The sequence below is a fragment of the Haliotis rufescens genome, unplaced genomic scaffold (assembly GCF_023055435.1).
Source record: "Haliotis rufescens isolate VD_foot unplaced genomic scaffold, xgHalRufe1.0.p SCAF_1, whole genome shotgun sequence".
NCBI lineage: Eukaryota > Metazoa > Mollusca > Gastropoda > Lepetellida > Haliotidae > Haliotis > Haliotis rufescens.
The window spans coordinates 79,150,836-79,167,856 of NW_025963779.1; the positions used below are offsets into that span (position 1 = coordinate 79,150,836).

General features: G+C 37.6%; 1 protein-coding gene across 4 annotated transcripts in view; it reads left to right on the plus strand.

Annotated features, from left to right (window-relative positions):
• The first annotated feature begins 1,911 nt into the window (after positions 1–1,911).
• The window catches only part of LOC125371658 (cubilin-like), a 62,340-nt gene continuing 47,230 nt past the window's right edge, over positions 1,912–17,021 (plus strand). For 2 of the 4 annotated variants that reach the window (XM_048401656.1, XM_048401664.1), the window contains exon 1: positions 1,912–1,978. The gene's annotated coding sequence lies outside the window, so the exon portion shown is untranslated. The remainder of the gene's footprint in view (positions 1,979–17,021) is intronic. The other 2 variants (XM_048401649.1, XM_048401667.1) reach the window with 2 other exon arrangements.

The window sequence follows — 17,021 nt, forward strand, 5'->3', positions numbered from 1 at the left end:
AAGTTTTCTAGTTTATTTTGTGGGTTTAGTATTGCTTCTAGAGTTAGAGCCTTGTTTAGATTGAGGGTGGTTTGTAATGCGGTTCGATGTGTTAGGTAGTGTGTGCAGTGGATGAGTGCGTGTTCTGGGGTTTCTGGTTGTTTGCAGTGTGGGCAGTTACCTGTAGTGTGTTTTTTAATTTTTTTTAGGTGGTTATTTAGGTTGGTGTGTCCTGTTTGGAGTTTAGTGATTACTCTGTCGATTTTTTTGGATGGATGGAGAATTTTTGGTTTGGTTAGTGGTTTGCTGAGCACTTTTTTGATTTGGCTATTTGAGTTTAGATATAGGTTATGCCATTTTTTTGTTCTAACACCGTTATCAAGCAAGTGATATACAGAGTGTGGTTGGCAAGTATATATACAAGTAGGAGGCAATGTTTATACAGTAGAGTAGATATTGTTATACTGGAGTAGAGACGCCTGTATGTACACACAAGGGTAGTGATGACAATCATCGGTGAAATCAGTGACATAAACAAAGGATGAAGCCAGTAATATAAACAACGGGATTATGGCTGATTGGGGTCTTTGATGAGTTGATGGTATGCCGGGGGTATGTTATAGCCTTGGTCACGGTTGATTGACGGCTGGAGTCTTTTGATGTTGATGGCTTCTTGTAGTTTCCTGATCTTGAAGTCTTTGAGGTTGGTGGTGAGGGCTGTGACTCTCTCCTACTGAATGCTGTGGTTTGGGTTCTCCTATGTAACCTTGGCCACAATTGCATGGAATGTGGTACACTGCTCCTGATGGTTCTATTTTGTGGCTTAATGGTGGTTTCCCTGTGGCTATAATTGTGTTCTGAATGGTATGACTTCTCTTGAAAACTACATCAATGTTGGCCTGTTTCTTTAAGAGTCTCTGGATTTTGTGGCCAACTGTTCCAAAGTAGGGGAGACTGATCACAAAGGGTGCAGACTGTGGACATGGGGATTTCTGATATTTCTTGGTGATGTTCTTTATCGTCTGTTGTACTAGTTGCTCAGGATAGAGGTTATCCTGTGTAAATACTTGTTTGAGGTGGCTTATTTCATTAGTTAGATGTTGCTTTGTGGATGTTGTGAGGTCGTCTTGATAGGGTTGAAACAATTCCTTTCTTGACTTGAGGTGGATGGTTGGAGGCATAGTGTATGTATTGATCTGTGTGGGTAGGTTTCCGATAAACAGTGGTCTGGAGTTTGTCGTTATTATCTTTTGTACGAGTATATCAAGGAAGGGGAGCTCCATGGTGAACTGCATTCGTGGGTTTTGGAAATTCAGGTGGTCCAATAGAGTTCTGGGGTCATTGTTGAGATTTAGGATGACAAAGGTGTCATCAACTTTGCGGAACCAGCAAAGTTATTGGGGATGTTTCCAGGGCTTTGTCTTCAAGGTGGGTCATAAATATATCGGTGACCAAGGGTGATAGTGGGGATCCCATTTTTCAATATGGTCATCGGGGCTGCCATATTAAAAATCGGATTCGAACCTCTAGAACAAATGTGTGTCATCATTGGAGGGAATCAGCATACAAACTTCAATTTCATTGGTCCAGTGGTTTCTGAGTTTATTATGTCCACATTATGGGGTAGTGCAGTTTGAGAGCATTAAAGAGCGTAGTCAAACTTGAAAATGTAGTGAAAAACAGAAGATATACATGTATGATGATCCCCACTATTAACTACACATACACCGAATTCCATTACATTTTGAAAAACACTTTGTGAGTTATGCTCATAGGAAGTTTCAGCTTTCAGTATGGTCAAAGTCCCAAGGACAAGTCAAAGTCAAAATGTAATATATATGTTGAGCCCCATTACAAGTATGCCGGGCGCCAGTAAAACAGGTCATAACTTAAGTTCACTTGAATTTAAAAAAATACACTACCTGGCTGCTCACTCGTAGAACCTGCTCTGTTACATTGAGCTCTCGGGGAAGATATAGAGGGATATAATCTTTACCGGGTAAGTATGTTTATTTGTGTCAGGAACTTACAATATCCATGGTGACATCAACGTCCACAAATGCAGAGCCAACGTTTGTTATACGAACTAAAGGTGTGTTGTATTCACTTATCCGAGCATTTTACAAATGTCTGCATGTATCCCTTCGTCACACACACTCTTCTCGTATGATTCCATTTTTGCTTTAATAACTGTTTTATATGAGGCATACTTAAAGGTGTCTCAATGATCTTGTTCTGCCGTTTAAAGAGTTATAATAATATGTATATCTTATAAGTGGTATGCATGTAGCTCACTACATGCACACGGTTGGATACACCATCATTGAAGGGGGGAGGGCGGCAAATTATTAAAATCCTCTCGCAGTAAATTTTACCGTACTACATTTGGTTTTCAAAAAGGGGTGGTCCTGACCCCGTGGATAATATAATATGTACTACCGTCCATTAGATAGAAACACAAATTAAGAATTAAATAATTTTATTAAACAATAATAAAGTGTAAAGTATAGAAAAGTGAACAAAAAATGTTTGTTTGTTGTTTAACGACGTACTCAGCAATATTCCAGCTATATGACGGCGGTCTGTAAAAAATCAATTGAAGGACCAGACAATCCAATGATTGAAATCATGAGCATCGATCAACGCAATTGGGATACGATGACATGCATCAACCAAGTAAGCGAGCCTGACCACCTGATCTCGTTGGTCGCCTCTTACGACAAGTACAGTCGCCTTTTACGGCAAGCATGGGGTGCTGAAGACCTATTCTACTCCGATTCTTTACAGGTGGAACGAAAACTGACAATATCACACCAAACATTTCTGTTACATTTTAATGTCTTTCAAAATATACACCAAATTCACACTTATCTGGCCTATAACAGGTTTTTGTCAAACAATAAATTATCTTCGATTCAGACAGAAAATGACTGAAATAATCGTCGGTGGTGGAGGCGGGATTCAGGGGGTTAAACCACACCCTCCCCCCAACCCCTCTCCTTTTGAAATCCACAACCTGTGAAACTTCCCTCCCTCAACGAGGGTACAACAGTTCATTTGAAAAACTGGATACACCTGTGATTATTTATAATAGACACACATCAGCATAATAAACAATTAAAGATGTATGCAAAAGTTACCTTTATATATTTATATATTATTAATATATTTTTTTTCGATATATCTTCCGTAATTTTACTTGTTATCACATCCTTTTCTCAATGCTTTTGTGATTTGTGTTGACAGCTGGTATTCTGGTTTCACGGGTAGGCAAATGAGACTCAGAGGGAAAATTAGATAGTATTCGGGGATCAGGGGAATTGGAGTTGGCATCCTAAAAAATGTAGAAAAGTTCATCCTGCATGCTTTGTGAATAACATAAGAGATCCCAACTGAATCAGACAAGGATTTCAAGTAGGCACGATCATGAACGGAATATGTGAATTTATGTACACAATAATTGTGCCAAATATATAACCTTGGCATGTAATCTGATCAATGTGCATGATCCTTTGTAATTGTTGTACGATGGTAGGCGAGGTGAGGTGAAATGGGGTTTAACGTCGCGTCCAAGATTATTGCACTTATATAGCGACGTGCATGCATGTGTATGTGTGTGGCTGATTGTACTAGTCCGGACCGGGTTTGTGTGGATCTCTCTAATAGACAGAAGCCTCAAAATGCAGGGAATCACAAAATGGCTTGTCCAGTCGGTTTCCCTTTTCCTCTTCTCTAAATCGGCCTTTTCGGTTGGTAATTTCAAGGAATGACACTTGGTACGTTTGTTTGATGAACTAGTACAGCCCCGCGTCCACACAAGTAGGAGATAAACACCCTGTGTTTTCAATGTAGAGCTAGGTTACCTGTAGTGTTAACCGCGCTTAATTGAATTTGGAACCGAACGCGCAGCGCTACATTGAAAACACAGTAAAACTATGTTTATCTCCATTCTACCATGACTAAATAAATCGCGAACTCTTTGGTGTCAGCAAATATATTGAGTGAAACGGCATGGGTTGAGAACAGTGTTTTGAGTGGGTTATCGATCTGAATTACGGAATTCCGAACAAAATATGGCGGTGTATATACTCAAGCAGGTTGTTTACACCGTAATACTTCACTCGAACATATAACAGGCATTGAAAGCATATAAACACGGCAGCGTGGTAAGCTAACATGAGGTGGGCATCCCTAAAGAAAACTAAGCAGGCTTTGCAAGGCTTTCGCTCACATCGCTCGTCACCATTATGACGTCATATCGCTCATTGTGACGCGAAAGATATGACGTCACAGTCGTATACAGAAAAGCGCCAAAATTCCAAGCTCTCTGTTGTCTCCAAAACGTAAATACATTCCCTTTGTAGATTTCTATCGTGTTTTCTGCCCGAAATGTATTGCCACACATCTTTTGAATATTGTAGTAACCGCATCTGTGCATTTTGTAACCTCTAATCGTAGATATAATTATTTAAATATGCCTACCGACAATGACTGAAAATAGTACTATTCTATGAATATTAGCTTCCGCGGTGATGCGGCCGCCAAACCGTCTGTTTCAATCAGAGGGGGATTATTGTGATATAATAGCCTCTGATTGAATTCATGGTAGAATACCAATTTTGCGTCTTCAATAAGCCGAAAATTACGGAAATCACTTCATTGCCATATAGACTAATGCACTGTAAACGAAACAAAATGGCGAATTGGCCTCCAGCTAGGATTTCAGACACAACAGAACAGAATTTTATTTACGCTCAGGCCGGGATCCTCAGCATATGAGGTACAAATTTGCAAACAGTAAATATATATTAAGATGGCGGGGTGGTTTACATGGAAGATTTTTGCAGTTTTCATAATGACATTACAGAATTACAGAGTTTCTTAATAACATTTATTTGTTTACAATAAAAAAGGGTTTTATTAAATTTAAACATATTTCGGTTTTTAGCATACGTAATTCAAAGTATATGGCCTCAGAGGCAGATTCACAATTTGTTTTTATAGAAGTTTTGAAAGAGTTTTTATTTGTATAGTGAATTCCAAGATATTTATAATCAATGACATATTCGATTGGTGAGCCATTTAATAATGTACGTTTACTCTTGACTCTTTTTGTACCACCAAAAAACATAATTTTTGTTTTACTAGTATTAATATGCAATCTCCATTTTTTGCAGTAAAGTGAAAAAATATCAAACATATTTTGTAAATTTTGATGATTAAAAGCTAACAAAATTGTATCATCTGCATATAGTAATGCGAACAAAACAACGAAGAGATCTAACAGACTATTAAGTGACTGAGATTGAATAGAAACACTAGGGCAGTTTTGAGACTATAAAAACGGTTCCAGATTATTTTGAAACAATGAAAACAATTTTCTCCTTGACGGACACAAATAAGACAAGGGAATTGTTTTGAATATACACCGTTTGAACACACACATGATTTAATGCCATCGTACATATTAACAATAATACGAATAAGATTTCCATCAATACCTTATGCTAATATTGCTTTCCATAAACCTATACGCCAAACATTGTCAAAAGCTTTTTGGAAATTAACGAAACCACAAAACATTTTTTTCATTCTATTTTTTTAGTAAATCAATAATTGCACACAGGGCAAAATATGATCATTTGTGGAGTATTCATGTCTAAAACCCGCTTGTGATTCTGACAGAATATTATTACTTTCAAAATAATCGTTTAAACTTTTAATTAATAACTGAGGTAAACACTTTTCCGAGGCAACTTATAAGATGGGCCGAAAGTTTCCAGCTCATCTGTACTTCCCTTCCTTTGTAGATCGGACGAATAATTCAGTTTAACCTTTGTTCGGGAAACATCCAAGTGTGAAATATAAGATTAAACAGTCTGGTATACAAGGGTAAAAGTGTTTGCTTTGATATATTGATTGATAATGTTATCCTGGCCACATGCCTTGTTATTCTTTAGTAGTTTGATGGCGCATTCAATTTCTTGTTCGCTTATATCAGTGTTTTAAATATCATTACAATTATTGTCATCAAAAGAAATATCAAAATCAGTCGAATCATCAGGGATGGAGTCTACATTATCTGCATTTAGGTTTTTGAAATAATCAAAGAGTGTATCGATAGGTGGCAAATATGCATCATTATCTTTTTGACGTAACATTTTCCAAAATGAACGGGTGTCTTTTATCCGTAAATTAGAAATATTGTTTTGCATTTTAAAGTGGTGACTATTATAGAATTTGAGAAGGTTGTTTTTTATAACGTCGACTACTTTATAAAAGTTTTGTTTTGTAAACTTTTATGTTGATTAAAATTCCGTTGTGCCTGGTGATACCGTCCCCTACTGATGTCACATTGGCCTCCGAACCAGGGCTCAGATCCGGGTCTACGTCGGTAGATGATTGACACGCTTCAGGCCAAATGCTGATTTTGCTGTGAGTTAGAAAACGTTGTTAATATTATGTCCAATGAGGTTTACATCGTCATTACAAATATCACCGGGCACCAAGGAATCAATGGGAGACATCATACAAGAAATATCACTGTTTTTGATTGTACAAAATCGTCAGCATGCCTCTTATCCCAGCGTCTCAGAATTCCCGTGGAGTCAGTGTTGTCAATTTCAGAGTCTGATTGACAGATGTCCCTTGTTGATTGGGTTTGACCCGTGATATTGTTAACATTTGTTGATTCACATTTTAAAAGCAATTTCAGAGCGCATTGGGCATCAGATAAAATAGGATCAAATTTTTCAACTTCAAAATCTGAAACATCTGAATCTGAAATTTGAAGTGCCTAGAGAAGAGACGGTATAATCAATGCCACTGCAATTTTTACATGTATTTTCCATACACCCGTATCTTGACCAACTCTGCCATTTGCTATAAACAGTGAGTTATTTTTACACATGTATGTGAGTTTATGTCCATGATTATTCACTCAACCAGAATCACTAGAACACCTTGTGTCTGAAATGCCTAGGTCAGATAAGCAATCAGTGTCATTTACTTCATCGATTATATCATTTGGTATACCCAGGTGTTTTGACATAACACTTTCAAAATAAACGATATCACTCATATCCTTGGTACTGGCATTAAAATCTCCAACCAATATTACATCAAAGCTATCTCTATGTTTTAAAATATCAACTTCCAAACAAGCAAACATGCTGTAAGCACAATAAGGAGATCCCTCATGGCGAATGTACTCACATCCTTACAATATATCTTTGTCCCTTTTAATCAAATGATATGAAAGTTTTATCCATAGGACACAACCACAATTAGTCCTTGCGTCTGTGACCAGGTGAGACATTTGTCTTTTCACAATAGCAGCTAGACCCCTGATCTTGTGGAGGAGTTCCTGTTCTTGGTGTACACATCAAACAAAGGCAGATTTACAGTATCAGTATCATTAATGTTTAACCTCATTGTGCCCTCTTCCCAAATGTTGTTATAGTGTATGATAGGGGATTAAGAGACACGGATCACTTAATCCCTTGGTATAGTCTGTGTCATTAAAGTGAACCCTCTTCTGGGGGTGAACTCTGTTCAATTAGTGTCTAACTGTTATTTGATAATAATAAGTGAACAGTTTTCTCATGTACATTATTTGATGATAATAGGTGAACAGTTTTCTCATGTACATGATTTGATGATAATAGGTGAACAGTTTTCTCATGTACATGATTTGATGATAATAGGTGAACAGTTTTCTCATGTACATGATTTGATGATAATAGGTGAACAGTTTTCTCATGTACATGATTTGATGATAATAGGTGAACAGTTTTCTCATGTACATGATTTGATGATAATAGGTGAACAGTTTTCTCATGTACATGATTTGATGATAATAGGTGAACAGTTTTCTCATGTACATGATTTGATGATAATAGATGAACAGTTTTCTCATGTACATGATTTGATGATAATAGATGAACAGTTTTCTCATGTACATGATTTGATGGTAATAGGTGAACAGTTTTCTCATGTACATGATTTGATGATAATAGATGAACAGTTTTCTCATGTACATGATTTGATGATAATAGGTGAACAGTTTTCTCATGTACATGATTTGATGATAATGGGTGAACAGTTTTCTCATGTACATGATTAAAATTATATATGAGTGATTGATGTCAATCTTGGAAGTGTGTAAAATGACATTTGCAAGTCATACTGCCATAAGAAACATACCATACACACACCATTTATTTATGCAATATGTAATCTATCAATGTATCATGCATTTCAGGATTTAAATTAAAAAAGAACTGAACAACTAACATATCACTTTTTATGTGGCTGTTTCGACTAGGGTCTGTGACCATTTTGGCTATTCTGTGTGGACGCTTTGACTATGGTGTTTGTGACCGGTTTAACGTCTGGCGTTTTGATCTGTTCCCGTCATATAAGCTTTCATAAAACAATCTCCCTGTTATTATTGTGGTAATATTTCTGACAAATGATATGAGCTTAAAATAACACTGAACAACAATATATTGCGAATTTTAAAAACTAGCTTTAGCAGACCAAATGAGACATGTCATAACCAATTCATTGAAGGGCAAATATAGTGCAAAAATGATTGCGATTTTGTTGCGAACATCAATTTGCAGTCCCGAGAGAATAGACAATCATAGCATTCGTAGAAAGTATATAAATGTCCAAGTAAAAGTGCTGTAATTACATGCCCTCTAATCGGATTCCATTCTAGTTTGGTACGTGGCTTAAAACTACCAGCGCAAAGGTGCAGCGGTGCGTGACACATGTTTTCATTCAATTATAAATAGACTACTGTATTATCAATCTTGTGATGTTAAGCAGCTATTTAATGAACCGCCATGGTCCAAACAAGATAAACATATAATGGTTTGGCAAAAAATGGAACAAATATGTTCAGTCCCAGAACAACTTAAACGTAGTAAGGGTAAGAATTTATGGATGAACAACTTCTTTATTACAATTAAGAGCAACGTTTCGGTGTAGGTTCTAACACCGTTATCAAGCAAGTGATATACAGAGTGTGGTTGGCAAGTATATATACAAGTAGGAGGCAATGTTTATACAGTAGAGTAGATATTGTTATACTGGAGTAGAGACGCCTGTATGTACACACAAGGGTAGTGATGACAATCATCGGTGAAATCAGTGACATAAACAAAGGATGAAGCCAGTAATATAAACAACGGGATTATGGCTGATTGGGGTCTTTGATGAGTTGATGGTATGCCGGGGGTATGTTATAGCCTTGGTCACGGTTGATTGACGGCTGGAGTCTTTTGATGTTGATGGCTTCTTGTAGTTTCCTGATCTTGAAGTCTTTGAGGTTGGTGGTGAGGGCTGTGACTCTCTCCTACTGAATGCTGTGGTTTGGGTTCTCCTATGTAACCTTGGCCACAATTGCATGGAATGTGGTACACTGCTCCTGATGGTTCTATTTTGTGGCTTAATGGTGGTTTCCCTGTGGCTATAATTGTGTTCTGAATGGTATGACTTCTCTTGAAAACTACATCAATGTTGGCCTGTTTCTTTAAGAGTCTCTGGATTTTGTGGCCAACTGTTCCAAAGTAGGGGAGACTGATCACAAAGGGTGCAGACTGTGGACATGGGGATTTCTGATATTTCTTGGTGATGTTCTTTATCGTCTGTTGTACTAGTTGCTCAGGATAGAGGTTATCCTGTGTAAATACTTGTTTGAGGTGGCTTATTTCATTAGTTAGATGTTGCTTTGTGGATGTTGTGAGGTCGTCTTGATAGGGTTGAAACAATTCCTTTCTTGACTTGAGGTGGATGGTTGGAGGCATAGTGTATGTATTGATCTGTGTGGGTAGGTTTCCGATAAACAGTGGTCTGGAGTTTGTCGTTATTATCTTTTGTACGAGTATATCAAGGAAGGGGAGCTCCATGGTGAACTGCATTCGTGGGTTTTGGAAATTCAGGTGGTCCAATAGAGTTCTGGGGTCATTGTTGAGATTTAGGATGACAAAGGTGTCATCAACTTTGCGGAACCAGCAAAGTTATTGGGGATGTTTCCAGGGCTTTGTCTTCAAGGTGGGTCATAAATATATCGGTGACCAAGGGTGATAGTGGGGATCCCATTGGGAGGCCGGGGGTTTGTTGATAGACGTTATCTCTCCAGGTAAAGTATGCTGAGCTGATACAGGAGTGTATGAGTCGGATGATGCTGTCAGTTGTTAGGCGGGTGTCTAGGGATGGGAGGATTTCCTCAACGCAGATTCTGATGATTTCCATTGCCTCGTCCCGGGGTACATTCGTGAACAGGTCGACAACGTCCTTGCTGGGGGATGTCGAGATTCTTCTTACAGAATTCTGACGAGTCTGCCACAAAGGACTTGGCAGTCTTACTAAGAAGTGCGAGAAGGCGGGCAAGGTGCCGGGCCGTATTTTAGTGAACAGTGTCTCTGGAACAGACTAGGAGACGGGCTTTGACAGGGCCTTTGTTGATTTTTATGGTAGCCCGGGCATAAGGTGGCTTAGGGTGAGGGGTGATGAGTCTTTTTGTGGCGGATGGGGCCGATTTCATTGCTGTCCCGAAGTTGGTTGAGTAAGGTCTTGTGCTCTTTCTGTAGGCTGTTGGTGGGGTCTTTCTTTAGCTGCTTATAGGTGGATTGATCATTGAGGATGTTGTCGGTTAAGGTGTTGAAGTGGGTGGTTTCCATCATGACAGTTGCCTTGCCTTTGTCTGCTGGGGCGATGGTAGTGGTGTTGTCAGATTTTAGGTTGTTTAGACTTTTCCTTTCATAAAGAGTTAGGTTGGGTTTCTGGGGCTGACATTTGTTCAGGATGTTGGCAATCTGGTGTCGTAGGAAGTCAACATTACTTCCTGGGGCCCGTTTGTTGTAATCCCTTCTCCATGTTGGCTATGAATTCATCGTTGTTGGTCCGGATGTTGGTTGGTGAGAATTGTAGCCCTTTGGAAAGGACAGCAATCTGTTGCTTGTTGAGGTTTTTGCTGCTCAAGTTGATGACAGTCTTGCTGCCTATCAAAGAAGAAACCTAAACGTATACCAAATTCCATACAATTTTGTACAAAAATGTTGGAGGTTTTTCAATATGGTCATCGGGGCTGCCATATTAAAAATCGGATTCGAACCTCTAGAACAAATGTGTGTCATCATTGGAGGGAATCAGCATACAAACTTCAATTTCATTGGTCCAGTGGTTTCTGAGTTTATTATGTCCACATTATGGGGTAGTGCAGTTTGAGAGCATTAAAGAGCGTAGTCAAACTTGAAAATGTAGTGAAAAACAGAAGATATACATGTATGATGATCCCCACTATTAACTACACATACACCGAATTCCATTACATTTTGAAAAACACTTTGTGAGTTATGCTCATAGGAAGTTTCAGCTTTCAGTATGGTCAAAGTCCCAAGGACAAGTCAAAGTCAAAATGTAATATATATGTTGAGCCCCATTACAAGTATGCCGGGCGCCAGTAAAACAGGTCATAACTTAAGTTCACTTGAATTTAAAAAAATACACTACCTGGCTGAAATAAAAGCTACGGTGAAATAAAGTAAAACATTTGTGCGGATTTCCAGTTAACATATGAACATCAAATTTTATATGGCAAAACTGTATATGGGTGTTTATTCGTTTCCATTGCTAATACCCCTGAACATCGTCAAACAGGTTTTTCATCTATCACGAAACGAACATCATGACATAGTTACAAGTTAAAGAGGAAACTCAACCGTTATATCACGATAATGCACAAGTACGTAATCAGATATTCTCGGTGTGAATAATGTAACGTGTGGTCTGCGTTACCTCATGTGACTTTGGCATGTCACGCTCTAAAAGTTCATTTGAAATAGACGTATACATCAGTGGTAAGCGGTATCCATGTCATCCCCTTACAAAGAAGGAAGATGATTTTGCAGTTTATTTATTGTATCGGGTTGACTTGCTTTTTTGTCAGGGTGCGCCGTGATTAGATACCGAAGCACCCAAAACTGTGAAATAACAAGGTCCGCCACACCACTAGTATATATGACGTGTATCACATTGTTTCTTTTGCCAAACGAGAGTCTCACTTATTGCCCGTAAGTCCCCGGCAAGAATAAGCCAGCAAGATTCACGGGAGACTAAAACCAGTCTAAAAATGCGAACATTAGTCACATATTATAGGATGTGTAGTTATCAGTGAATCCGCCCATATTGAAGACTCAAAAGTACGAGTCATAATGTGATATCATATTATAAAAATAAGATCTCCAAGTGCCAAACATGCTCAAATATAGTGTACATCAAGGAAACGTCTTGTTCAATACAAATTGAAATATCAAACCATAGTGTTTTCCGTGTTATCACAACAGCGGTAGTGGCAATGGTATGGGCAAGGGTCATAGTATATAATATTTGGCTACAACGTACTCATTTTTAAAACTCATCATTCTATGTCATTTAATTTTTGGCGGTGCTAAATCAAGTTCCAGGTATATAGTTAACCTTAAGCCTGCTGAATTGTTTTTAGCATAAGGCGCTGTAAGGAGGATGGACGATTTCAAACAGTCGGTTTTTCATTAAGCCAATTGAAGAAATATTTTACGAATCTATTCCTGGTAGAAAACTACACATTGCTATATAAAAATATCCTGATGATTTCAATCTTACCAAGGATAAGTCCAAAGCGAACACAAAATTTATAAATTTTCTTGAACTTACATGAATTACGTTATTGCAGATGGTTTGGGTTTCATGCTAGGAACCTTTTTAAATCGTTATATTTGTGCAAATTGTTTTCAATAATAATATCTCCGATATCTTAATTTTAACAGGTTATAATTCGATATTTTTATTATTATATATATTATATATTATTCAACAATTATTATCTTTTACATGAACATTAATTATGTGAACAAGTAACTATTTGATGTTAATTTTAGTATTCCATGAATAATATATAAATAGATAAGATCCTTAACATATACATACATACAAAACTCATATGGATATCTTGTTAAGTGGTTTGTTTCAAAACAAAACAATTCTAAAATTTAATTGTAATATGAATATGATACATTAATTTCTTGTAACAGTACATGATTTTGTTGTTGTAAAATCGCAAGAACCGGGGTGTCCCTTAAGCTGGTGAGTTAGCCTTATGTTCATAAGAGAATGTTATCTTTTGAAAAAGGAATGGGGGACATTCGCAATTCTTGCACTACTGCTCTGTTGGAGAATAAGTAAATGGAAAATATCCTATCGTATGTAATTTCTTCTGGGTTCTCACTAATGCAATAATAATAAATTAGTCTGGCAGGACTTTCCAGGTTTGTTGTAGTATGCTCAGGTGTGTGACAGTGACGCTCATGCATGTTCCTAAAGGAACATGAACCATTGTGAACTGTTGTCATCAGTCAGTGTGATGTACAAGAATCAAAATAAATGCAGATCATCACCAGCCTTGGATCTAACATCCTTGATTATTTTATGGGTGTCTGAACATCCAGTTGGTGTTGGTCCATATCATGTTCCATATGTCTCAGCCTTTTGGGTGGAGTGACAATAAATTCCCCTGTATACATTATTACCCTTGTCAGGTGGATTCTATCCTGTCAGTCTCGACCCAAGACTTTGTCACCTTATTTGGTTTATTTTGTGCAGATATGTACAGCTGCAAACCCCTTTTCCCTTGAATGCAATCACAATATCAGCTGATGTGAATAAAAGTGATCCTTCCATCATGAAACATGAATTGCCCCAAAAATTGTATTTGCAAAAAATCACATTTGCCATTCCTTGAATACTCTTTGGTTAAGTGCTTGACATTTTAGAGTTTCAAGATTTTTTTTAAAAAGTCGATAAGGAACTAGCTGACAAGTGAGGTAGCATTACAACTATGAAAGCCATCATTTCTGAGGTGTTCATATTTTTCTGATTTTGTTTCTACTTTTAGGACAAAACATAAGCCGCCTACCAGTATGGTTACGTAAACAAATACTCGTTTTAAAATGTGAAAAGGAATTCTACTGTCCAGAAAGTTTAAACTGATTTCATTTCACCACGCTTAACCTTTAACGTTAAATCAAATGGAAAGTTGCGAAAGTGGTCGGTTGGATCACGCTCATACGGACCCAGCCTTGATTTATCGGTAGTCGTACATTGCAAATGGATATAGCTCGATTATATATAATGCCTGTGGTAACTCTAATATAGAATGCAAAGCGAATTTGATGCGTGTGACAATCGTGTTTGGTTTTAATAAAGTGTTTGTGAATGTCTCTCGCTTTCATGAGATTCCTTCAGTTCTGCCTTCCAGGCATAGTTGCAAAAGTGAATGAAGTCTCGCGATTTTTTCATGAATGAAAAAAATTATTCCGGTGTGACTGAGGTCACGCAGTTATCCAATGAAAACAAATAAAACGAGGTCAATTTGAAATTTCAAGATACTAAGTTTAAAACTCAAGTTAAAATCTCAAAATTTCAAGATCATTATCTTGCAATTTCAACTAAGTGTGTATCTCGTGATATCAACTTTGTATCTTGAAATTTCAAGAAAAGAAAACTCACAAAAAAACAAATGTCCCTAATAGGCTTCCGTATGAATGAAACTGCATGCTTATCTAAGAGATACTTGTCAAGACTGAATTCGAAAATTGGTCCTGAAAATGTTTTTTTACTTTTAAACATACTGTGTGCAATGGGGACAAGTTTTCTCAGAAACTGCTTAAGTTGCATGAATGAAGGTCTGCACGCTTATCTAAGAGATACTTGTAAAGGCTGACTTCGAAAATTGGTCTCCTAAATTATTTGTTTATATCACTTGTTTCTTCAAGCAAGGCTAAAGCATCTTCATCCAAAATATTTTCCTCAACCAGGTAAGTTATCAAAATTTCCTTGACATCAACCTTAAGCATACCCGATTATATGTCAGGTTTGTAATGTTTGGCCAGTTTGACCAGTTCAGTGCTTTTGAGCACAGAGACTTGTTCAATAAAAGGTTGGCTAACAAGCTCACCTACATTAAATACCATAGTGATAGTGATTGTTGGCTTCACACAATATTAGACACGCCCCCGATTTCTGTTACGTGTCGATTCCCAAATTGAAACAATATGTTAAAACAGGAATCTGTACGAAAAACGAACAAACAATTAACAAATGGTATACGATCAACAATTTATTACAAAATCAACTAGGTTTACAAATCAATACAAATTACTGCACAGCAATTACAATGGCAGCACACAACAGAGTAGTCGTACAATATTCAAAGGCAGTATGACATGTGAGAGCAGTGGTTGTTGGTTGTTGTCCAGTGAATGATATCACGAGCATCGATCCACGCAATTGGGATCGATGACATGTTTCAACCGTGCACCGAGCCTGACCACCCGGTCCCGTTAGTCGCCTTTTACGGCAAGCATAGGTTGCTGAAGACCTATTCTACCCCGGATATTCACGGGTAGTGAGAGCAGTGGAAATGACTGACAAGAATAATAATCACCTCGCAGCAACAGTGGTCAAACTTCCAGGATTGGCCCAGGCTTGGAATCCGGGGTGATAAGTGATCTTGACAAGAAAGCGTGTCTTGTTGTAATGTGACATGAGACAGGAGTGCGCCTGCTCCACTTGTATGATCTGACCAGCGTCCAGCACTTTCCACACAGTGCCAGACCAGGCTTGTGTCATTTGAACATCGAGAATATTCCACATGTTTCTATAACACTTGACGTCCATCCATGCTATTTCAGAAGTTTCCAGATAATTCTAAATATAATAACTTTCTGACCACTGCTTACACTAAACGGTACTACATTCCTGACAGCTAATCGTACAAATATAATGCAAAGAACAACCACTGAATATCAACATAAACAATGTAATGCAGTTACAATCAGTGTTTACAATAAAATTCACTGTCATATAACATGACCGATGGCTTATCGCCTTTATTATGTGATTGATTTCATGAGGGTACATAACCATTTGCAGTCGTTCCATGTATGATATTCTAGTGAATCCTCAAGCATTTTACTTTTAGTATTAGTGCTTGTACCACCCCAGTGTGGGTCGTGGCCATTTGAATCACCAATGATTACACAGGGCTTAGTCGTACAGTGTTTGAAGTTCAGGCTGCTGAAGATCTGAAGAATGCAGTATATAGAGAGAGCAATATGTAAATGCAACATGCAAAGTAATTCGCACTGCAAAGGTTTGGAGTTTCTTTTCAAGTATAACAGGCCTGTGGATAACATCCTGTCTCGCACTGATTGAAGATCTCCACAGTGGCCCTATCACCCGGCCGAGAAAAAGGACGGAATGCAATGGACGAACATAAGTTAAAATTATCTGTCTCCTTTAGATGTAGACGGAATGTTGATGGATTAAAATCCTGGACAAATATATTCTTACATTAGCCTTCAGTCCTCTACAGTTCGACTGTACGGTATGTGAACATTATCGGGAACGATATACTGCAACACTTCGGGCTTTCTTCCCACGATGACCTGACACTCCATGACACTATTCAAATTACAATAAAAGGTGGCGTTTAATCCAATTTTACTCACGTGCTTGGAAAACCATTTCTATACAATAGATTTAGTGTTTCTTGTAATTCCTAAAAATAACACCTCAAAAGTAGTTGACATGTCAAAGTGTGATAGTTATATCTTTGATTAATGTTGTCTCTCGTCACGTTCTTAAATTGTGAGCATAGAATATTACTTATGATACCAACCGAATGTTCAAAACTCAAACATGTAATCTTAGGTTTATTTTCTACACATTTTAAAATCTAATACACATTCTAATACAGTTAAATATGTGTGCATGAGCTTCGCTTCTTAATCTACAACTTTGCATTTTATTTATTATTAAAAGGACGGGTACTTATTTTCTACATTTGCATGTTGTTGCAAGGTGATTTATTATTTATTATTATGCAAATTATTTTGAAACACGGAATATTAGGTTTACACTCGCAAAAGGCAATTCAGTGGGTGAAATAGGTGACAGCAGCAATAAGTAAGAGGCCCTAGAAATAATGTAAG